Source organism: Protopterus annectens, chromosome 3.part0 (genome assembly GCF_019279795.1).
Source record: "Protopterus annectens isolate FY-2018-M chromosome 3.part0, PAN1.0, whole genome shotgun sequence".
Taxonomy (NCBI): Eukaryota; Metazoa; Chordata; order Ceratodontiformes; family Protopteridae; genus Protopterus; species Protopterus annectens.
In genome coordinates, this window is record NC_056731.1 from 429,833,457 (window position 1) to 429,858,166 (window position 24,710).

A 24,710-nucleotide genomic window follows, 5' to 3' on the forward strand; every position below is an offset into this window, starting at 1 on the left:
ACAGGAGAATCCACTGAAGATGTTTCTTGTATCAGTGTACATAACGCATAAATACAAAAAGCTGAAGCTATAATTACAACAAAAAGAAAGACATTTTATTTATTTGTATGTATGCTTCATTTTGTATGTTCAGGAGAGTCCACTGGTTCCTTACGTAGCGTTGACTGGGATGGTGTTTATAGTTATTAGAAGAGATCTGGCAAAGAGACTGAGCTGGGAAATACCCCAGTTGTCCCATGAGTGGATAAGAATATGAGTGATAGAATCCAAAGGAAGATCAGAAAGTGGACAAGGCAAGAATATGATGAATTTGTCACTGCAGAATCACAACATGACAACATGACCTTATTTACAAAAAGGAGTAGTAGCAATGGTTAGCACTGAATTCATGGTCATAAGAGGACCGTTAAAGCAAAGAAATAAGGAGACGTTGAAATGCATAGTGCTGTAAACTGGATGTCAGCATACACTGTTTTAAATTCAGGATAGTGAAGGAAGCAAGGCAGTAGCTGGTAAGCCTATATGAGGAAGATGGCTGAAGTAACAAGAAATGTGACAGGGGAAAAGAATGAGTCCAATAGTCAGAACTGGTTAGAATGGCAACCTGACACGAGGAGGGGGCCTTTACAACTTACGCAGACATGGTGAGAATGACAGCGGTGACCAGGAGAATAAGCACTGTGTGTGTGTGTTACAGGTGGAGGGGCCAGATCCCCAAATATTTTTTGTTCTTTCATTCTTGCATTTCTTAACTAACATAGTCTGGCTGGACTACTGCAAATTCTCTTCAGCTGAGACCAGGGGGAACAAGCTCCTCAAAATGGTAGTACAAGTTTATGATTGGTAGAAACAATAAGTACTGTAATGTTACAACAAATGTGTTAAATGAGATGTTGCTGTCAATTGCATAAACTAAGAATTAAGCAAAAGGAGTGGTTGATTGGGCACTGAAACCTAGTTCCTTACTTCATGTGTTAGGGCAGGTGTACAAAGGTACAAGGTTAAATGGAGATCCATCTAATAAGTTTACAAGTTCTACAAATCACTAATCTTGGCAATGACGTTTATTACTCATATATGTTGATACAAAGTGAACAGATCATAGGATGTTAAAACTTAACTTTTCCAGAGTATGTTTACAGGAAGGTGAAAAAACTAAAAAAAAAAAAGAATTGTGATATTATTTTTACAAGTGCTAAATAAGATTTGATGTGAGGTGGAGTGCAAGCAATGACAAACTATTTAAACTAGGCCAACTGTCATAAGTAAGGTATCCCAGAGTATCTGAACTATAGTACGATTTAAATTTTTATGTTTAGACATGAAGACGTACAATGTGTATATTCTTTGTTGACATCAGCTTAGTTTCCAGAAAGAACATTGCATGATAACTCCTCTTTTTAAGTGAGTTGGCCATGATGACTTCACTGGCAAGATCCTTGTTGAACTAACCAATGTCTTCAGCAGTGCTTCTCACTGTATATTGATAGCTGACTCCATCTAATTTACAGTCTCTTAAGAGCTATATACCCAACAGAACAAACAGGTCACTCAGTTTATTGCCTCACAACAAAATTGAATGGTGGTCCTTAGGGTTCAGTCCTAGAGTCACTGTTCACATAAATGCAATCACCGTCTGCATTCTTTGCATTTGGTGATGATCTCACAATAATACACCCTTATTACTGAACACCTAACTATTGTATAACATGTAGAACTAGTTTCTTCAGCAAGATCTATCTATTAAATGTGAGACAACTCAAGCTGTGCTGTTTATAAGCCACAAAAGGATGGCTAAGATGCCAGCAAAGTAGTCTGTTGCGACCTAAACTGGAGTATTTGTGGATACTGCTAAGTAATTCAGGTACTTGGGTGTGTGGCTTGACTTCTCCAGCACTAAAGGTTTGATATATACTATGATGGTCAGGGGCTACAGTCTCACAGTTTTTGTCAATGACCACATACTAATATGTGATGACATAGGCTTATATTCTCATCTAGTGCCACCAGTTAATATGTGATGGCCAAGGGCTATGGTCTCACAGCTCATGCACTGACCACCAAGTAAAAAGTCAAGGACAGGGGATATGATTTTTCAATCCAATCAGCTGACTGACAGATTAAAAATGGGGGCAATTGACATTAAGAATATACAGCAAATGTGTACTGCTGCCTTGAGTTATGATCATTGCCTAACACACCCAATTAACCCTTACTATTAAGAGCTGCAGAGTCCAGTGCAACTACAAATAAATGATAAACTTTAATAAAATGCAAACTCTGAAAACCACAAAAATGTGCAACCAGGCAATGGCAGAAATTCCAGGCTCTCCTTTATTAAAACATAAGCGCTTTCATTTCAAGTTTGTGAAACTTCCTCAGATCAGAGATTCTGTTTCAAATTTGAAATGAAAGCGCTTATGTTTTAATAAAGGAGACCTTGGAATTTCTGTCACAGCCTGGCTTCCTCTTTTTGTGGTTTACAAATACATGATCCTACTTCTAACACAAATTAGAGATTACTGTAGTCTAACTACCACAGGTTTTCTGTAATATTTAATAGAGTTGCAGGTAACATAGAGACAAAAATGCAAAAATCTGAGCATGCTGACTGCATTCTCTTTCCTCTACTGTCTGTCGAAACAACCTTTACTTCTTCCAGATTGAGTCCAAACAAAGAGGAAAGTAGTGCAGCTGTGGCTTGGTATTTTCTGCAGGTTAGAAGTTTTTTTATACTTACTTTTTTTCTTTTTCTTTTTCTTTTTTTTTAATAATACTGGTTAGATCACACATAGTTCCATTACAAACAAGGAAATGCAGTTTTTGACAGGAAGCATACAGACACATGCACAGATGCATCGTTACTGAAAGGACAGTTGTAAAGTTCATAAATCTTTTCCACATTTTTCATATTTTCTACTAAAAAATGCCCAAAACAGGTTTTGTACAACTCTTGCATTTCTCCCAGGAATGTGCCTTGGGATGAAATTGTATCTCTATAGCTATATCACACAATTCACTGCCTTAAAAGACATTTTCCATATCTGATAACATGACAGAACCCTTTCTGGTATTTTCACCTACATGTTTTTGCCTTAATAGTTAAGTTTTTCCATTTGACTGACTTTTGGGCTCCTGTGTCTTCATGGTACTCCATCAGTTGAGAGCACTCTGGCTTTAAAATGAACATGTACACAAATTCTTCTTGTACTGAATGTGTGCACTGGATAGCAGACGTGACAGTGCCTACCTCATTCAGTAACATATCAGTCTGAGCCTTACTGAATAGCAATAGCACAGCATCCCCCTGTTACCAACTATATCCCACTGCAGCTACCGTGTACCAATATATGTGTATTATAGTAGCAATTTGGCATGTTAAAATGGTAGAGTTTATGCTTTTGCTGCCTTCCTGACAACTCCACCATATAATTAAGATACCTTATCTTTATCACAACGGAGGAAGGTCCCTCCCATCCTGCCTGTAGCGTATTCTGTATATTCTTGGGTTGATGTTGTCAACAGTACCAAATCTTTTGTTGCTGTTGTTCTTGGGCAAGATGCTAATCTGCCAGCCTAATGAGCTCCATAAGCTTAATCCTGAAATTCAGCATGTGCTCTATGTGACATAACCACACTGGACCAGTAATCAAGGAGCCTGAATCCTGTACCACTGACACTGGAGAGTGATGTGCACTTGGAATACAAATGGATACACTCAGTATTTCCAGATGCAGACCTGTCTGCACCAAGCAAAATTTCCCTTAGGAGCACATAGGGCGTACACTCAGCCAGGGGTCTGGCTGTCTCTATCTGCCTCTCCCCAGGTCCCCAATAAGGCTCCCTCACTGGCACTGTGAAACCAGTGCTTTGTGTCCCTGTCCCAAGTAGCTCACACACACAAACACACACACAGACACACACACACACACACACACACACACACACACACACACACACACACACACACACACACACACACACACACACACACACAGACACACACACACACACACACACACACACACACAGTGTGAGACTTAATTTTCACACACACACACACACACACACACACACACACACACACACACACACACACACACACACACACACACACACACACCTCGGAAAGGCTAGCACAGATTACCTGCTCTACCAGCTTTGCCCAGACTATAAGGTAAATTCACTGCCACCAGTCAGTTACTATAAGGCTCTTAAAAAGGTATCCATTTATGCTGAGTGAAGTTAATAATAATACAAATGGTAATGTTGACCAAACAGCAAGGCTTTCAGAAGCAGCCAGAGTTATCACCAAATAAATATGTGCAAATACTCACAAAGCTAAACATGTTCTAAAAAGGACCAGGCACAATGAAAAGTTTAAATATATTTAATAATAAACAATAAAAGAAAATTTAATAATAAACAATAAAAGAAAATTCTAAACATATATTTACCGTAAACCACTGAGTTCAAATCACAGAAAATATTGAAAATAATATTGATGAACAGACTCATACATATAAAGAAAAACAATCTCTAAACTAAGCTTTGCAATATTCCTGACTGACTGTAGGAGAATTGCTATTCCCTAATAACTTACTTGATCAACCAAGGTACAATGAAATAATTGAGCAGTTTGTTTTAGTCAGATTCCCTAAGATAGAATACTCAATACTCAGAGATTACTCCCTGTAAAATATAATATCCTAGATAATAAAAAAATGGCACTGGACCAAGGAACACTCGAAAAAGTAGTTTATTCCTGATAAAGTAAGTGCTTTCATACAGGATGATACCTGTATTTCTTCAGACAAAAGTAGAAAACAGTACATAAAACAGTCATTTAAATACATCCTCCAAAGACGCATCCCTAATTAAATTATATCACATGATTAATTAAATAATTGATATCTATAAATGCAATTAAATGCTGAATATATAGAACTGAACCAGTGGAAGTAAAGAAAACTGTAATATATGTATATATTATACGGTATAAAAATCTATTGTGAAATGATATAAATTGATGCATAAGTACATAAAATAATATATGCTAGAATATATATATATATATATATATATATATATATATATATATATATATATATATATATATATATGTTCTATTAAAATCACAACCAATATGTAACAATGTAGAAAAATGTATAAAAATGTATAAAAGTGTTGATGGTGAATGAATGTATAATTGATCCCATATTCAAAATACTTCAATTATTGTTGTAAACATTCTTGTTATGCAAACCTTCAATAAGAAACTGTATCTTAAAAAAATTACATACACCATAAATAACATAAAAAATCTCTTATCTGATAAGTCTTTTTAGTTTCAATATACATGCTATAGAGCACATTTCATTAATACCAGGGTATCTAGATGCGTCACATCTGAGTTGCCACACTAGTTCACATCTCTCCAACTGTAAGGAGATGGAGCCACCCCTGATGCTGTTGGTAACTTGGTCAATCACCCTGAACTCAAAAATATGTTCTAGAAAATTGATTATATGCTTAGCCAGGGCATTCTCAACTTTTTTGTCTTGATTGCATATATGTGCTCATATACCCTCTCTCTAAACTTCCTATCTGATTTTCCTATATAAAAAACAGGGCACATTTTGCACTTAGGCAGGTAGATGATATTTCTAGTGTTACATTTAAATCTACCCGTACAAGAAAATCTCATATCTCTGACTGTAAAGGAGAGACCTGTGCTGACATGTTTGCAATGGGGGCATGATTCACATTTAAACATTCCTTTTATTGTAGAGTTGCTGGTTTTCTTAACCTCCACCATGGATTTTAAATGTATGCCCCTTTTATATATGATCATAGGTCTACTGGGTAAATTAGCCCTGACTTTCACATCAGCTGATATCAAGAACCAGTTCTTATACACAATGCGCTTGATCACATAAGTTTCATTGCAAAACAGGGTGATAAACGTAGTTGCAAAATCCGAAGGATTACATGTTGACTACTAATATGTACACTAGGATTGTCTGAAATATTCATTCCACTAAATTGGGAGTCATTCAGAATGGCTTTAAAATGTCCAGTCGACCTTTTTAAAGTAACCTCCACCAGGGTATCCTCCAGTAAGGAATGTGGATAATCACGTTTCAGAAACATATCATTAAGAAACTGGCATTCCACCAAGAAATCATTAAGATTGGAAATCATCCTGGTGGCCCTGACGAGCTGACTTTTGACAACTGATTTCTTCTGATAGCCAGGGTGAGAGGTTGAAAAATGCAGAAAAGAATTAGAATATGTTTATTTTCTGAAAATAGTGGCCACATAGCATTGTCTGATGCTGTCCTTGCTCAAACAAATATCCAAATAGGAAATTGTTGCCCTTTGGAAGTCGCTTGTGAATCTTAGAAAATCAGTGGTGCTACTGATATAATCCATAAATTCCTTAAAAATAGTCTCATTACCTTTGAAAATGACAAAAATATCATCAAGGTAAACAGTGTAATAATAGATATTTTCCAAAAAGGGGTTGTTCTTAAGGATAAATTCCTTTTCCCAAAAGACCGTGGCTAGATTAGAAAAACTAGCCCCACATGGTGAACCCATGGCGACACCCTAGGTCTGCAAATAGTAAGAGTCTTCAAACAGAAAAAAGTTGTTGGTGAGTGTAAAGTCTAAAAATTCTATACTATACATTCAGTATTTAATTGCATTTATAGATATCAATTATTTAATTAATCATGTGATGCAGTTTAATTAGGGATGCATCTTGGGAGGATGTAATTAAATTACTGTTTTATGTACTGTTTCTACTTTTGTCTGAAGAAGTACAGGTATCATCCTCTATGAAAGCGCTTACTTTATCAGGAATATATTACTTTTTTGATGTTCCTTGGTCAAGTGCCATTTTTTTGTTATTTTCTAGTTTGTCTCATTTTTCCCCAGTTACTAGTTCTTCTTTTTGTCATGGCTACTGACTTTGGGCTCAGCGCTCCTTCCGTTTCCAGAGGAGAATATTGAGATGAATACTACCCAGGACACTGGTGTATTAACCTGCCTTATCTATGCACTCAACAAGAAAGTGGATGATCTAGCTAACATCGTAGTGAACTACTCTACAAAGTCTGCTGTTACTTCTAATACCATGGAGATTCACCCGTCCTCCCCTGCAGCCCCTGCTACTTCTGGTTCTGCTGCTTCTCATGATCATAGGCACGGAGAGGAGAATTCCAACGTGCAAAGTGCATCTCAATGACCGAATGAACCAGTCAACCCAGGAAATCTGAACCAGAACAGTAATATAACTGGACTTACATCCCCTTTACAGGGGCCACCTTTGCCAGCTTTGGATTGTATGAATATGACAGTTTGCATAGGTGGTTACAACCTATGCCCAACTTTAACACAATTAACTTAGTCAATGGTACTGCCCCTAATTCATCAGCTAGTATTGCTAGTAATTTGAAAAGTTTGGATTCAAAATCATTTAAGCTGAAGGAACTTCAGTTAGATGTGTTATATTTCCGAGAATGTATTGCGAGGAATATAGTGCCGAAAGGCTTGAGAACATGGTGCTACCCCACAGGATTAATTCTGGACTCACCGTTTCATATGGAGCTGATCTACTTATTCAACCAACAGGGCATTCAACTAATGGAATGCTTCATAAAGCACTATAATGACCAAATAAAAACTCTGGAGGATGAGCTTCATGTGTTAGATGCAACTGTCAAATTGGATTCTGACTTCAGTAGATACAGGTAAGATTATGACCGTATCTTCAGCAGCATCGATGCACAGATTCTGAGGTTTAAGGCTACAAACGTTAAAAATCTCAACAGAGACAAGGGGGAATACAGCAGAAAAAAATGCTTATCCACGCCCTCCTGAATCGCAGCAGTGGAGAATGATGGCTCATACGACCAATCAGGATATCGGAACCATCCATGACATGGGGGCATTAGGAAGTGATGACGTTTTATGTTGGAATTCATACATGGAAGGAGATAATAGTATGACTGCAGCAGAAGGTCCCAGATGAAGTGAAAAACTTCAGAATATGAGAGGAAATAATAACGCATACACTTCCACTAGTTTGGGTCCACATTCAAACAACATGTGGAATAAGCAGAATTTTCAGGGGGATAACAATTCAGTTCAACAGACCCCGTCCTACAAAAGCAACAGGAAGAGGAATCGCAGGAACCAGCGACAGGCTCGGAGATAACAGTTTGCTGTCTTTCCCCATCTGGTGAGTGTGATATCCTCTTCTTGAACAATGATTTTCATAATTTGCCTGTTGAAGGGGATAAACATTTGAATATTATTTGTAATTCCACTGGTGATTTCAAAGTATTCAACTGTTCCTGTTTTCCTGCGAATACTGAATTAGTTGATATTTTAGCCAAGGGCATGACATTTGTACCCTCCAGGAGTTTGGATTTACCTAAAACTATCATTGACTTGAAGCTGTTCGTCAGGAAGCTAAATTTGAAACTGCTTTTGGCTGCTAGTACTGGTAACCATGACAATGCCTTTCATGTGTATAGTACATTTAATCCTGTTTTAAATCCTACTTTGGCAGCTTTTGAACAGATTTGTGAGTTTGATTTGAGGAATATTAAATTGTTCAAAACTGTTTTTACTATGTCTAGTAATAATAATCTGAACTCTGATGAAAGAATGTTATTATCTAGTATAACTATGAGTGACTTAAGAATTTCTCAACCAGGTAAAGGTGGGGCCATAGTTATTTTTGATAATGATACTTACAAAATGAAAATAAAATGTATGTTAGAGACAGAACTATAAATTAGTGTCCTTAAATGAGCTTAATGGTGCTTATAAAAAAATCAGAATATTTTTAAATGATTTATTCATAGAAACATGTATGACATTTACAATTATTTAACAGTTCCAGCACCACAAATCCCTAATATCTTTGGAACACCGAAGATTCACAAGGATTTGCAAAATCCCCCTTTACACCAGTTAGTTAATGGTCATAATTCCATTACTTATTCTATGGCCAAATTTGTGGATAACGTACTTAAAAAGTTTTTGACTGATGAACCACAAGCATGTGCTAATGTTAATTGATTGTGATATAATGGTGATTACAACTTTGCAACTGTAAATGTAAAAGATTTGTACACGGTGATCTCTCATGAATTAGGCATTGATTGGGTCAGTCAGTTGTTGGTCCAGAAGGGTATTAGTAATGAGGAATTATATTTGATACAAGAATTTTTAGACTTGATACTCACCATCAACTTTTTTCTGTTTGAATACTCTTACTGTTTGCAGATCCAGGGTGTCGCCATGGGTTCACCGTGTGGGGCTAGCTTTTCTAATCTAGTCATGGTATTTTAGGAAAAGGAATTTATCCTTAGGAGCAACCCCTTTTCAGAAATATTTATTATTACACTTGTAACCTTGACAATATTTTTGTCATTTTCAAGGGTAACAAGACTATTTTTAAGGAATTTATGGATTATATCAGTAGCACCACTGATTTTCTAAGATTCACAAGCGACTTCCAAAGGGCAACAATTTCCTATTTGGATATTTGTTTGAGCAAGGACAGCATCAGACAATGCTATCTGGCCACTATTTTCAGAAAATAAACATATTCTAATTATTTTCTGCATTTTTCAAGCTCGCACCCTGGCTATCAGAAGAAATCAGTTGTCAAAGGTCAGCTAGTCAGGGCCGCCAGGATGATTTCCAATCTTAATGATTTCTTGGTGGAATGCCAGTTTTTTAAAGATATGTTTCTGAAACGTGGTTATCCACATTCCTTACTGGAGGATTCCCTGGCGGAGGTTACTTTTAAAAGGTTGACTGGACATTTTAAAGCCATTCTGAGTGACTTCCATTTTAGTGGCATGGATATTTCAAACAATCCTAGTGTACATATTAGTAGATCAACATGCAATGCTCCTTCGGATTTTGCAACTATGTTTATCACCCCATTTTGCAATGAAGCATATGTGATCAAGCGCATTGTGTATAAGAACTGGTTCTTGATATCAGCTGATGTGAATGTCAGGGATAATTTTCCCAGTAGACCTATGATCATATATAAAAGGGGCATACATTTAAAATTCATGTTGGAGGTTAAGAAAACCAAAAACTCTAGAATAAAAGGAATGTTTAAATGTGAATCATGCCCCCATTGCAAACATGTCAGCACAGGTCTCTCCTTTACAGTCAGAGATATGAGATTTTCCTGTATGAATAGATTTAATTGCAACATTAGAAGTATCATCTACCTGTGTAAAATGTGCCCTGTTTTTTATATAGGAAAATCAGATAGGAGACTTAGAGACAGGTTATATAAACACGTATATGCAATCAAAAACAAAAAAGTTGAGAATGTCCTGTCTAAGCATATAATTAATTTTCCAGAACATATTTTTGAGTTCAGGGTGATTGATCAAGTTACCAACAGTATCAGGGGTGGCTCCATCTCTTTATGGTTAGAGAGATGTGAGCTATTATGGCAACTCAGATGTGACACATCTAGATACCCTGGTATTAATGAAATGTGCTCTATAGCATATATATTGAAACTAAAAAGTCTTATCAGATAAGAGATGTTTTATGTCATTTATGGTGTATGTAATTTACAGTTTCTTATTGAAGTTTTGCATAACAGAATTTTTACAACAATAATTCAATTATTTTGAATATGGGATCAGTTATACATTCATTCAGCATCAAAACTTTTATACATTTTTTATACATTGTTACATATTGGTTGTGGTTTTAATAGAACACACACATATATATATATATATATATATATATATATATATATATATATATATATTTTTTTTTTTTCTAGCATATATTATTTTATATACTTATGCATCAATTTATATCATTTCACAATAGATTTTTATACCGTATAATATGTACATATATTAGTTTTCTTTACTTCCACTGGTTCAATTCTATACATTCAGTATTTAATTGCATTTATAGATATCAATTATTTAATTAATCATGTGATATAATTTAATTAGGGATGCATCTTTGGAGGATGTAATTAAATTACTGTTTTATGTACTGTTTCTACTTTTGTCTGAAGAAGTGCAGGTATTATCCTATATGAAAGCGCTTACTTTATCAGGAATAAACTACTTTTTCGAGTACTCCTTGGTACAGTGCCATTTTTTTTGTTACTTTTCTAGTTTGTCTCATTTTTCCCCAGTTAATAATTTCCTAGATGGCTTGCAGAATGACCTCAACTGGTCACCTGACTGTAGGTTCTCACAGTATCCCCCTTTGAAGCTGTGACAGGAATTTAGCATATCCACTCTCAGACTGTAAAGGAGAGACCTCTGCTGACATGTTTCCAATGGGGGCATGATTCACATTTAAACATTTCTTTCTCTCTCTCTCTCTCTCTCTCTCTCAATGTGTCTTTGCTATTATTTTGATACAACTCAAGAGGGCTATCTAAACTTGAGATATAACATTTTTCTTCAGCCACATAATTAGTCTTTGTTTTCTTTTTTCACTTTCCTCTAATCTGACATGTAGCAAGGCTAGACTTTCCACTGTGTGAAACTTCTTGTATCACAGGCAACATGGGATACAAAAGTAAAAGTAAAGGTCATGGACATTCAGAATCGCCATTTAGCTAAAATACCTGATATTCTTAAAGGGTAATTTGCATATATCCCATGTTGCCTCTGATACAAGAGGGTTAAGGTATCACATAGTGGAAAGTCTAGACTTGCTAGATTTTTCTTTTTGTCTTTTTAACCAATTGGTTTTCCTGTGTGACCTTTTTACTCACTGTTTTAGTTTTCTAATCTGACATGGAGATATTGCAAACAGAATTTCAGACATTTTCTTTTGCAAGCCTTTAGTCTCTGCTAGCCTGCAAACTTTCAAACCCTCACAATCACAGTGACTTCCAAGCATCTTTTCATCAACACATAGCCAGTCTTAGGCATAAACCAACCAGGCAGATGCCTAGGGTGCCGCTCTAGCAGGGGCGCTTTTCCAGTAAACTGGATGGTATAAGTAGACCAGGGAGGGGGCACCAGGTGGTGTGTTGTGGGGGCACTGTGGAGCCCCTTTGCCTAGGGCACCACTTGACCTAAGGCTAACACTGCACCAACAGGAAACATTTATAAATGACTTAAGTTTACAGCTCAACTCCTAGCATTTTTTTCTGACATATTTATTTTTTTATTTATTGACATTTGATTACCAGAAAAGTCCTTCTGGGTTGGAGCCCATTTTCATCTGAGGCCCGGGGAGAAATGCTCCACAGTATTACAAAACATTTTGAGAACAATAATTTTGCAATCTTCAAAACTAATGCAAAAACATTTACAGTTTAAATAATTATACCAAATTAGAAATATGAAGATTTCGCAAGATGATACTCATGTGATACAAGGTGTTGTTGATTTAAACATTACTGTGACATGCAGGTGAGATGGTAACCAAAAGAAACAAATGAACGGTACCTCAAGGAAGCAGCCAAGTACCAAGGACAACGATACAGTTCCAAGAATGATTTATTGTATCCAAATAAGAAACTTAAGAATACTTAAAAGAAGAATGAAACGTTAAGCGCTTTCATCCCCACAGTGCTCTGGGACTTCTCCAAAACTAAAAAACTCTCTAAAATTGCACAGTTAAAAAGCATCACACCCAATTAAATATCAACCAAGTAATCAAATAATCAAGTGAATAATCAAGCAATTAGCCAGCAGGATAATTTAACCCTCCAAATGTGTAAGTTTTAACACACAATTAGTACTATCATACTCATTTAAGCCTGGATAGGTAAAGGCATTTAGGCGTAACTCACATTAATCTAAATGTTCAGGTAAAGTCCTACCCTGAATAGCCAATAAACTCTATTGTATAATACAAAATTCAGATTTACAATCAGTGTATTCTCTAACATGTTTGCATAAGGCATTGGTCAACCTGCCTTTTTTAATGTCTAATAGATGTTCATAAATCCTTTCACGTAGATGTCTAGAGATCTTACCTTTATAGAAAACCAGACATTGCAAACATTTAGCCATATAAATCACATTTTGGACTGGCAATTATTGTGTCCTTGTACAAAAAAATCTCATATGTCCAAATTGAATTTTTTTACCACTAGAAATAATATGTGGACATTGCTTACACATACCACATTTAAAATTCCCCAAAGATTTATTACTTGGAAATCTGTGGCTAAGTCTGTTATTCTCAAGTAAATTTTTGAAGAACAAATCTTTTTTTAAATACAACAATGCCTCCTAATGTTATTCCCAGTGCTTCTATCTAAATCTGGCAATAATTCATCTCTCAGCTCTGTTTAATTTGTTTATTTACTTAGTTACTTATGTAATTTGGAAACCAATAGGACAACTACCTAATCCCAATGGGCCATTTTTATCTATGATCAGGAAAACAAGTGCAAGAAACAGAGAAAAATATTGTCTATGTATGTAACATACATATAATAACTCATCATAACCATTTATTTATATATCTCTCTACCTATTTATTTATTAATTTATTTGTATATAGTTTGTCTTTGACGACAATATAGTTCCAAATGAGCAGAGTTCCTTTTCATCTTTACAGACATCAGTTTTTGGTGTTGGAATGTGGGGGTGGTGTAGCATACAGTACAACTTTTCTTTTTGCTAATATAAGTTCTGCATAATATAAATAAATAAATATATATATATATATATATATATATATAATATGAAATTACATTTAAGAAAATGTAAATCATATGCATGACTTTTTGGTGGTATTTCATTTAATAGTATTACATTTTTCATCATAGCACATTTATTGGCATAAAGTAAAATGATACAGAAAATAGATAGGGAAAACATGTTTCATCATGAGTTGCAGTCATTAGCAGACATTGCTGAAGTGCAAAAGCTGATTGAGTGTCAGAACCAATGGAAAGAAATATTCATCATTTCTCTGTTCTATTTTTAGACACTGAAAACTGATCGGAATTAAAAGCTTCACCTGATCTATTAGATGACCTGAGAATAGGTTTATGAGGTAATAATGATTTCCTAAATAACTTGGTTGGTATTACAGCTTCAGATCTAATTTGATGCTAGGAGCTTTTTAATGCTTTCTTTAAATGGGTTATAGAATCCGATGTTTTGCAGGTAATTTGTTACAGGCTTTTTGCATTGTTTTGTTGATTATAGATACAGCAAAGCAATTATTTGTTTTTGGTATGTCTCAACATGTGACAGAGATTCTGTTGTGAAGCTATGAGACAAAGACTGCCAGATCAGAAAAGAGCTAACTGCGGGACATTGTAGGTGTTTATAGAATGAAGATTGTTATGGAATTTTAAAAGGAGTACAGGTAGTTGACATATTCAAACTTTTTAGTTCTTTTAAAACAATGTAGGGGTGTGTTCCACTGTCACATTTTCAAGCAAATTTGGCATTTCTGTTGTAGATTTCTTCATGTCTGGTGAGCTAAGTTTTATGTAGGTTAAAATAAACACTGGTTATGAGATAAGCCTGACTAGTTGTTAAGCAAGTGCAATTAAAAAGAGCTTGGACACATGCAAAACAACTCCTTTTTGGTTTGTGTTTCAGCATTACCCTCTTTACACAGTAGCAGAATTGTAGTTCTGCATCTATTAGTAATCCTAAGAGTCTGGATTCTAGTAATCTTCCGTCTTTCGAGAGTATTTTGAACATGGGAGTAGTTGCATTAATTAGTTACCTGGTCTGAATAACATAAGCTTAACTCTGGCAATATTAAAGTCAAATCCTGACTCTTTCTTTGCACTAAATTACAGTTCATTTACAGTTGTAGTTGTACCAAAAGCACTGCTTAGTGAGTGTAAAGTAATGGCTCGATCATTCTCACTCTTACACACATGCTTTCTGCTTTTGTTCACACATTCACTCACACAGACAGACACATAAATACAATCATACACATACATACACACATTCACTTTTACATTTTACTCCATGCCTGGTGGCCCGGTACCAAATGATCCACGGCATGGTACTGGTCCATAGCCTGGTGGTTGGGCACCACTGCTATATTCCACCATAGCATGGCACAGGCAGATAACCTTTTTACGTACTTTGAAGATAGAGTAACTGAGGCTGAGGTCAAAAAGAAGCCAGAGACAGGCAAGGCATCATAAAATTTACAGACTGAAGATGAAAAGGATACATAGAAGATTTACTGGCAGCCTTGAACACTTCTGAGATATGTCTTGGGAGAGTTGATAATTAAAGAGGATGTAATCATCTATGTTTTAGTGTTGGGGTTTCCATCTGTCAGAGCACAAATGAGGAGATTATGATTTGAAGTACCTGAAGTGAAGCAATTCTGGGCCACAACAAGGTGATGATAATTGACCTTGGCCTTTCTGCAAAGAACTGTCTGCAGGCAAAGGATTGGGAAGTCATGCAGAGTTAACAAAACCCTCCCACCTTTCCACTAACAATACATTTACTGCCCAATTCCCTACCCTTTTGAAAGAAGCAGATCTTGGGAAACAGTGTGCTCCCAAAGGCAGAAAACAGGCCATCCTTTATAGTGTTCTGTATGGATTAGTTTCAAGATATCCTTAACTTGTAGCCATGATTCTTCTTGATTGCAGAATACTTAACCCAGCTGTAGCACCACAAACCTTTTAGTTTGACTTTACTTGTTTTTGGAGAGCATACCTTTTCAGTGGTGCTAGTTTAGTCTTCTATTAATGAATAAATTACAGAGCTGATGGCCAAGGTCCTGAACTGAAAGATCAGCTGTGATTGCTCAGTGAGGATCACAAAGCATAAACATGATAAAGTATATTCTGTTTTATACCTGGGAATATGTCTGTATGGGAGCGTCTTTTCTGAATGATAGCACAAATCGTTGATCCCAGGGGAGTTGGTACAGCTGTTCAGAAAGTACCAGCTCTTTATGTTATAGATCGCCATACAGTGGAGATCGTGGAGTATGTCCTTTCTCTACTATTGTGCAATCTAGGAGTTAGACCATACAATTAGCAGGGAGTGGGGGTGCAGGTGGGCTTGCCCCCCTGGAAAAAGATTTGTTTCATTTATTTTTTGATCGTTTGTGGTTCAGTGTTATGTGTATTTGATGAAGTGTCATCGATGGTCGTGGGAATAATGATTTTTGCTGTTGGTCACAATGTATGCTTCCACCTGATTATGCTGTTCATAGTGGCACATTCCCATATAGTGATTGCTATCTTGCAGAGGAAGAGGTGTGAGCCTGTACTCCAAACTTGTTCAGGTACCATTCTACCATCTAACCGCCTTTATTCCAAGGCCTGCATGAGTAGGATTGCAGACCTCCACTCGGGAAGGCTAATGTGGAGATGGTTTTACACTGGCCTTGGATCAGGAAGGAATCAAAATGCTGTTTATCCCTTAAGTGTCTCATCCTAAGCTAGAAGTCGCATAATAGCAGTGACTGCATCAGAGAATGGAAACAAGTGAAATCTTTTTATCCAGTTGTAGGCTTAAATATGCCATTTCATGGCATAAATGGGAAGGATCGGAGATACAGAACAGACTAGGGAGAGATAATAACGCTGGAGCTACTAGAACTCAACCATCCACTGCCAGATTCACATATGGAGGAATACTAGGGAAACACTGGGATTCTAAGGCCGTCACAGAAGTAAAAGAGAGGAATAAGTGCTCAGAGAGCAGGCAAGGGAGAAAGCATGTACAGAAGAATATAAACATGCTGATTACAACATGGCTAGCTATCATTACTATGCAGTGCAGTGAATGCAGGCAGGAGACAGCAAAGCTACAAACAGTGATGCAAGTAGGAAAGGTGGACATTTAGTGATGCAAGTAGGAAAGGTGGACATTTTCATGTGTCATGTAACTTCTCAAAATCTGCAGTTCAGTAATGCTTGCTGCTCACTGCACATCATGTCTTTCAATCCACTCATCTTAACTATGTATGTGCTTAACTGGATACATAGACTATAGTACTTCAGTCTTATTTTCCAGCTCATTGCTTATTTTATAAATGGTAATGCTACAGCTTACAACCTGGTAATTAATGCTACCCACGCCTAGTGATATGAATATTAAGAAGGCTTGTAGCACTTACAGTTGTGATATGAATTTGAAAAAGTCTTTTAGTACTGCATTTTTATACTAGCTTCATGAGGAATTTTCTATTATACAACGACCCCCCATTAAATATTCAAAAACGTGCACGCTGATACGTCAGTGTGCACATTGTAAATCAGAGTTATAGTAATGGAAAAAGGGCCAGTCGCCCGGACTTTTTCCATTACTATAACTCTTTTTTTTACAGCAACGGAGAACGCAAGATCTCCGTTGCTTCACACTGTCTCACTATGTAAAACGAGTTTAACATAGGGAGACAACTTTAAAAAAGCAACGGAAATTCTCCGTTGCTTTTTTTAAAGCTGTCTCGCTATGTTAAACTCATTTAACATAGCAAAACAGTTTTTAAAAAGCAACAGAGATCTTGCTTTCTCCGTTGCTTTTTTTCAGTACTGTCTTGCTATGTTACATGGGTTTAACATAGCGAGACAGCTTTAAAAAAGCAACGGATATTCTCTGTTGATTTTTTTAAAGCTGTCTCGCTATGTTAAACCCATTTAACGTAGCGAAACAGTTTTTAAAAAGCAACGGAGATCTTGCTTTCTCTGTTGCTTTTGCCCACAGCTCTGATGCACTTCATAGGCATGCGCATGTGCAGTACATCAGAACTGCCGCAGAATACCAGACAGCTGCGGAAGGGCAGCAAGGAGGCATTATACAATGCCATTATTTAAGAAAAGTAATTATTTTTTTTCTTGAATAATGTCATTGTATAATAGCAATAACCCACTTCTTGGTGTGGGTAATGCTGGATTTTTGTTTGGCCACTCAGGCTTCGCCCTCGTGACCAAACCACACCAACCGTGGGTAAATCCAGCATTACCCACACCCAGGCGTGGGTTATTGCTATAATGAATAATATGCACTACTCCCTTTTCAGGTGATAATAAATAGTTAAAATAATATATCATTATTTTATCAGGAACCACTACTAGTCCTCACAACTAGTCAGCACAATTAGCGATTGTCTGGCAAAGATTGATTGGAATGTGCAGCCTGAATACATAAGTACTCATAACATATGTACACTAGACTGTGCCATTTTGAACAATTACAAAATAAGCCGCGGTGGTGCAGTGGTAGCATTGTCGCCTTACAGCAAGAGATTCTCCCGTTCGATTCTTGGCTGGAGTACCTTCTGTGTGAAGTCTGCATGTCCTCCCCACGGTTGAGTGGCATTCGAAAGACATGCGTGAATGGGCGTGCCTTTGTTGAAGGTTGGGTGTCAGGCTGGTACCTCGGCACCATAAAAATTTACTGCCAATCATTAGCGGACCAGAGTTCCACTGTGGCGACCCCTAACTAGGAAAAGCCGAAAGAAGAACAACAACACCACACAGTAAAATGACAAAAAGTGTTTTCTTGCTCCTCTTCACCTCCCAAAACCTTCCCCAATTATTCTTACTTCAGAGTTGCTGCATGTTGGATTAACATGTATTAAGCAACAGACGGTATAATATTGCTTTGATCTTGCCTGGCAGGTAGCAATCTTGGAGTACCATAAAATGCAGCAGCAGCATTCCAGCTAAAATGTATTGCTGATGTTTGCAGTGAGCAATGCAATCAGACAGTAATTATTCAAGGAGCTTTAAAGTATAAACTGCTGTGATGGTGAACAGTCCTGTTTTGAACAACAGAAAATAAGCTTATTTTACCATAACTACTGTTTTCCTCGGGTATTACTAAAAACATGCCAGGCATTTTTCAGTAAGCAGTATTATGTGACATAAACATTTAATAGTTTTGGATTAGATGTATAATGTTTACCCATATTGTTTATCCAGATAATTCCTTAAGTTTGTCAACAAAATGTTTATGCCTTCTGTGACCTTAGCAGTAATTACTTGTATTAGTGATGCAAGGTAGGATAGAGGGCGTTTGCAGACTGTGACAAAACTTCTGCTTGCTTTCAGGCAAAGACCTTAACAGTGTATCAGAATTCAGTACCTTATCTGCAGTGCTACTGAAAGGATCATTAAATCTAAGTGTTGTATTTTTGTAACAGCTTAAAATAGTACAGCTGAGCAGGCAGCAAACTGACAGTGGAACTTGGTGCAGGGCATCTACACAGGGCTAGTTCCTTGAGGGAAGTTCTAACATTTTACAATGTCAGAAAAACTATCATCTTATTTGGAAGAAGAGTAGTTGCAATAATAGTTTTATATATTTTGTCAGGGAAAAAATATTGGTTTCTAGGTAATTTAGACTATGGTAACAAGCACATTTAGTTTTTGAGCTGCCTCAGAAAAGAATAACCAAATCCAGGTTTGAATAAAATTACAGTTACTATGTCTGACCTGTGAAAAAGCAGAAATATCTGATATTCTGTGGGCAAGCACTTAATTTGTGTTTTTACTTCACTTGATTATCTTTGCATGCCTAATGTAACTGGGGGACAGTTAATTGCTGTCTTTTTTCAAACTTGGCTAGGATGTTAAACATTGGCTTGCTAGTATAAATATGGAGTGTGTTTACAGAGGTCTGTATATAAGAGGATATGGAAAATGAACTCATGTTGCACTAGGATGTGTAAATTTGAAAGAGTGTATACACATCAGAGTCACGCAGATGGTCTGCATTATCATTATTTTGTTAATTTAATTTTTTTTTAATATCTTTTCTTTGTGTAAGCCTGCTGACCTCCTTTGATGGCAGTTGTCCCTTTCATTACTCATCCTGCTAACTGGAGCACCTCACACCACTCCATGACAGAACCCCCCCACCTCTGTGTGTTTGCCTTGATGTACCTTCCTTCATCTGTTCAACTGGCAATGAAGGTAAGATCTAGCCATCAGGACAGTCATCCTGGCAGGCAAGGTGATTTTTTTTCCTAACCCTCTGGCCTTTGCTACAGCAACTACAGGCACTTTGCAGAATTAGAACAGCATTCCTGGGAGAGAACCTGAGTGTGATTCTACACTTACCTGCAAATCCCCAGCCGCTACACAGACACACAAATCACCAGTCACTGTGCAAAGCAAAACAATGCTTGTGACTTCCATTGGCCTGTTTTCTTCTGCTGCACTGCCTGTTCTCGACCAGGTGGTACTCACAGTCAAACAGAAGGTGATGCTGATGCCCTCCAACTGGATAGGTAAGCCAGCATCACTTGCTAACTCCTCCCTCACCCTTGTCATCTTCTCCAGTGCCTGAGCTGTTAATCAAACACAAAACAGTTAGGGTACAGTGAGGACTTATCTGCATGTGCTGTGGAGCTGACAGTTAAGCTGCAGATTTCTTTAACTAGTAATCCTGCATTTTTGATGTAACATATCTGACCCTATGTTTGTAGAATTTGTAGACATGATACATAACATGTAGGACTATGGGTTGTAAAGCAGCACTGAACAACCTACATGCACTTCATGAGTAACAGAATGAAATGACTGCACAACAGATATGCTACTGAGTGCAAAGTGCGTACATGGTGAGCATCTCAGTTTCCAAGGTCTGTAAACAGGCAGAAACCAGTGTGTTATACAGATACTGCATGGGTACTGAATGGGCAAAGTAGCAGGGGTAACAGACCTACCCCATGAAAGCACTCCACTCCACAAGATTCACACACAGGTGTTGAAAAGTGTGTGGGAACTAGAGGTGTTTAACATGGTGGGGTTATACTTGTCAGGATCAGATCCAGTATTTTTGATCCCCTAGTTAGGAAGAATTGTGCATACTTATTTGTGATAGTGTAGGTTTCCCATTTAGTGTATGGACAGTATAAATTAGCCAGAGTAGTGTTAGGTAAGTGGGGAGAGATTCCAGTGTGTTTACGTATAGCTCATGGATTGTGGGAGACGTCAGTACAGTAGTTGACTGTGATGCGGTGTGGATTTTTATTCACAATAAGTAGAATATGTAGCAGCTAAAGGTTTCTTTTAACCAAGAGAACTACTTATAGCCGCATGTGGGTATATTGAAAACTGAATTTTCCCAAGTTGTATGCCTTTTCCAACACTCAACTGTTCAAGTCTTTTGACGAAAGCTGTAATAAAGTTTTTATACACTAATTTGTTGTTTTTGGCTGTTTCCCTTGCTGGCTATTGGTCATTACGATGTTTGGTTTTATTTTCCTCATTTTAGGTGCTTTTTTGTTAACCTACATTCTCTTTACCGAACCTAGTTCAGATTCATCAGGGGCAGGTCTTGCCTACTTAACCTATTTCATTTATTTGAAAAAGCGACTGAAACAAAGGACAAGGGCATAACAATGCACAGAGCATATCTAGACCTTGCAAAGGCATTTAGCACCGTCCCACACTCAGGATTCATCGATAAACTCCCGCCAGCTAAATATCAATCCCTGTGCAACTCGATGGGTAGCTATACCTCCTACACAGACTTGTCACTATCAGTGTACCTCAGGGTTCATTCCTTGAGTCACTACTCTTGGACAATTACTTCTTCGTGGTCAAAGCATCAAAGCTAATGTTAAAGGTTTGTGGCTGACCAAGTTTACAAATGACTGCAGGTTTGGTGCCAATGTTATCTCCCCAATGGACACTATGTTCCTCCAAGAGAGTCTGTCCCACACAAATCGCTGGTATCAAAACCATGAACTGAAACTAAATGTCAAGAAGTGTGTACTCATGTCCTTTGGCAAGTATGACTTCCCTTGTATGTATCACATTAACAACACACCCCTGAAAGCTGATCATGTAGCCAACTGTGACAAAAATGAGCTGTTCTTTGATCACCATGAATCCACTGTTGGAAGAAAGTCCTTTTTTTATTGCACATACTATGCCGCTCATTGTGAATAATGCCTCTTTCATTATTTACCTGACCAAACACTTGTCACACCTATAATTTTTTTCACACCAAAAAAAATCAAATGCATAAGTCATAAAAACTTTGCAAACCGTTTGAAAGCCTTGCCCCTCTTCTCAGTATCATACGGGCTACTGAGAGGTGACCTATGACTGACGTATAGAGCTATCACTCATCTTTATATGTTCAGTGGTGTCATAAATAGAATATGTTGGATGAATAGGTGTGTATCGCAGTGAATTCTGCTTCTATGAAACCATCTTGCATTCCATGTAAATCAAAGTACTTCTCTTACTCTGTTCAAACGTAACTTGGAGGAATAGATGGGGAACTGCAAATTCAACCCCAGTTTAACAACCCTGTCCCTCATGGATAGGGGAGACATGTAAATGTCTAAACATATTCTAGCTTGGCCCATTTCTGGATAAAATATAACAGCAAAAATCTGTCATATGGATATAAGGCGAGGCTTCTTAAGATCCACACAAATCAAAAGCCTAGTAAGCATCTGTGAACTTATGAATCTATAACAAGCATTTTGTGGTATTCAGAACTGTAAGTAATCTTATTCATTCAGCTTCATACTTCATGAAAGCGAGCTGTACTTTCTACATTTTGATTTCTTTTCCTCCACCTCATACTTGCACCTAGACTATCTTGTACATGCATGTCTACCATCCATACCAAGTACTCCTCTGGTAAGTACATACCTCCTGCTCACAGGCATATACATTGATTCTAGGACTTTATACGTCTTATACTCAGTATGCATTGACTTTAACAATGCTGCCAAGAGGTGATGTAAGAAAGCCCTATAAACCTTTTTGATGACTTAGACCACTTAGGCCTCCAAAAATGAGGACAAAAAAAGTACCTACATGCATGGATTTAACAGTAGTTCCGTTGTGTCACTTGTCTGTTCAGGATAAAACAGACAAACAGTTATGGGTTCAGTTTAAGCAGCTTTATTACACACTTACACATCTGGATTAAGGCTTTGTAACTTCAACTTAAATAAACTTATAAACAGACTGACTACAACACTCATACAAGTTAGCACTTTGTCTGTTCTCTCAAAATGGCGCTGTTTCCTGCACGTGCTCAGTATTTACATGCACGTGCCTACACTTGAAAATGCTTCTTAGAGTTTCACACACATGCTCTGTTCTACATCCTCCCGCTTTGAGAAATAGATCATATACCAAATGGCAGGATTCAATGACATGCAAGTATACAGAAATTATCTTTTGACTTGCAGTTATACAGAACTAATTCTCTGACATGCAGTCATACAAAATTAGACACATATAAAACAATCATGTCCAGGTTGCTGTGTATTTTACATTAGGTCTAGAAATGTGACCTGATTGTGTAACATAAAAATCAGATTTGGCTCTAGCAATGGGAACTGTCTTCAAGGAATGTTCAACTCTGAGGAAATCTGGGACATCATCAGGAATGGATACTGAGACATGTTCTTCAGTATGAACATTGTCAGGGTTGCTCTAAGATCTAGAGTCTGTATCACAGGTATGATGCTGCAATATCATTTCAGACACCAGAAGAAGATGCCTGCACTTTCTCCTGTATTCTATACCCTCAGATTCTACTAAGTAGGATCTCGGCTCGGTGCATATGCCTCTCACTTGACCAATTCAATCAAAGCCTTTCGCCATTTGCATCCTCACTGTCTCTCCTTCTTTCAACAGATAAAGAAATCTGCTCATTTTGTCATAGCTATACTTCTGAAAGGAATGCTTCTTAAAGAGTTGGGTTTTTATTTGCTCTGGTGTTTTAAGCATTAGGCACCAACAAACTAGAACTGATAGGCAGGGTTGCTCTGGTTTGCCTAGATAGAATTCTCTGAGCACGTGAGCCAAGTAGGTTATCATGGGGTATATTTCTGAGACTGAGTAAATTCAAGAAGATATCAGTATTGTCATGCTTTGACTTTCTAGTAATTGCTTTGCAATCTGTACTGCATGTTCAGCAAGGCCGTTTGACTGTGGGTATTCCAGACAACTAGTAACATGGATAAAGTCCCACTCCTTTGCAAATTTATGAAACAACTGACTGTTAAACTGGGTAACGTTGTCAGAAATAAATTTGTGTGGACTACCATGGATGAGAAATGATGTTTCAACTTAGTAATAACAGCACTGGACGTTAGGTTAGGTAGCAAATCGATCTCAAACCAGTTCAAGTAAGAGTCTACCAACACTAAGTAATGCTGATTGTTCCACTCAAATATGTCAGTGGCTACTTTTGACCAAGGTAGTTCAGGAATCCGGCTTAGCTGAAGTGGTTCTTTTTGCAAATGTGGTTTAGTACTATTGCATACTGAACCAGATAAAAGCACTTTATCAATGTCCTTTGACAGAGAAGGCCAAAATACTAGTCCTCTCATCCTTCTTTTGGTAACTTCGGAATGTGGGTGGCCACAATGCAAAATCTGAATGTATTCATGTTGTAAGAAAGGAAGGACTAATAACTTTTGGACCTTTGAAAATGATACCATCTTCCATCAGCATCTCATCTCTGTGTGGAAAATAAGGTTGCATTTCTGGCGGTATACAAGATTGCTTTGACGGCCATCCAGCATTGATGAAGTGGTTGAGCTTCTACAAAATTGGATCAGTCTTTGTATGATCACTTAGCTCTTTAAGTTTTGTGGTAAACAAATGATGCACTTCCATGACATCAAAGTCAAAATTCTCTGCATCAAGCTGTTCTGTGGTATTTCTGGGCGATCTGGATAAGGTATCAGCCAGATAAAGAAGTTTGCCTTTTGTATAGACC

The 24,710-nt window shown here is 37.3% G+C and overlaps 1 protein-coding gene across 2 annotated transcripts in view; it reads left to right on the forward strand.

The window, feature by feature from the left end:
• The window catches only part of SEMA5A (semaphorin 5A), a 2,688,572-nt gene that overhangs the window by 179,442 nt on the left and 2,484,420 nt on the right, over window positions 1-24,710 (forward strand). The window contains exon 2 of one of the 2 annotated variants that reach the window (XM_044064865.1): window positions 13,984-14,052. The exons of the other annotated variant lie outside the window; for it this stretch is intronic. The gene's annotated coding sequence lies outside the window, so the exon portion shown is untranslated. The remainder of the gene's footprint in view (window positions 1-13,983; window positions 14,053-24,710) is intronic. 2 annotated transcript variants of the gene reach the window in all.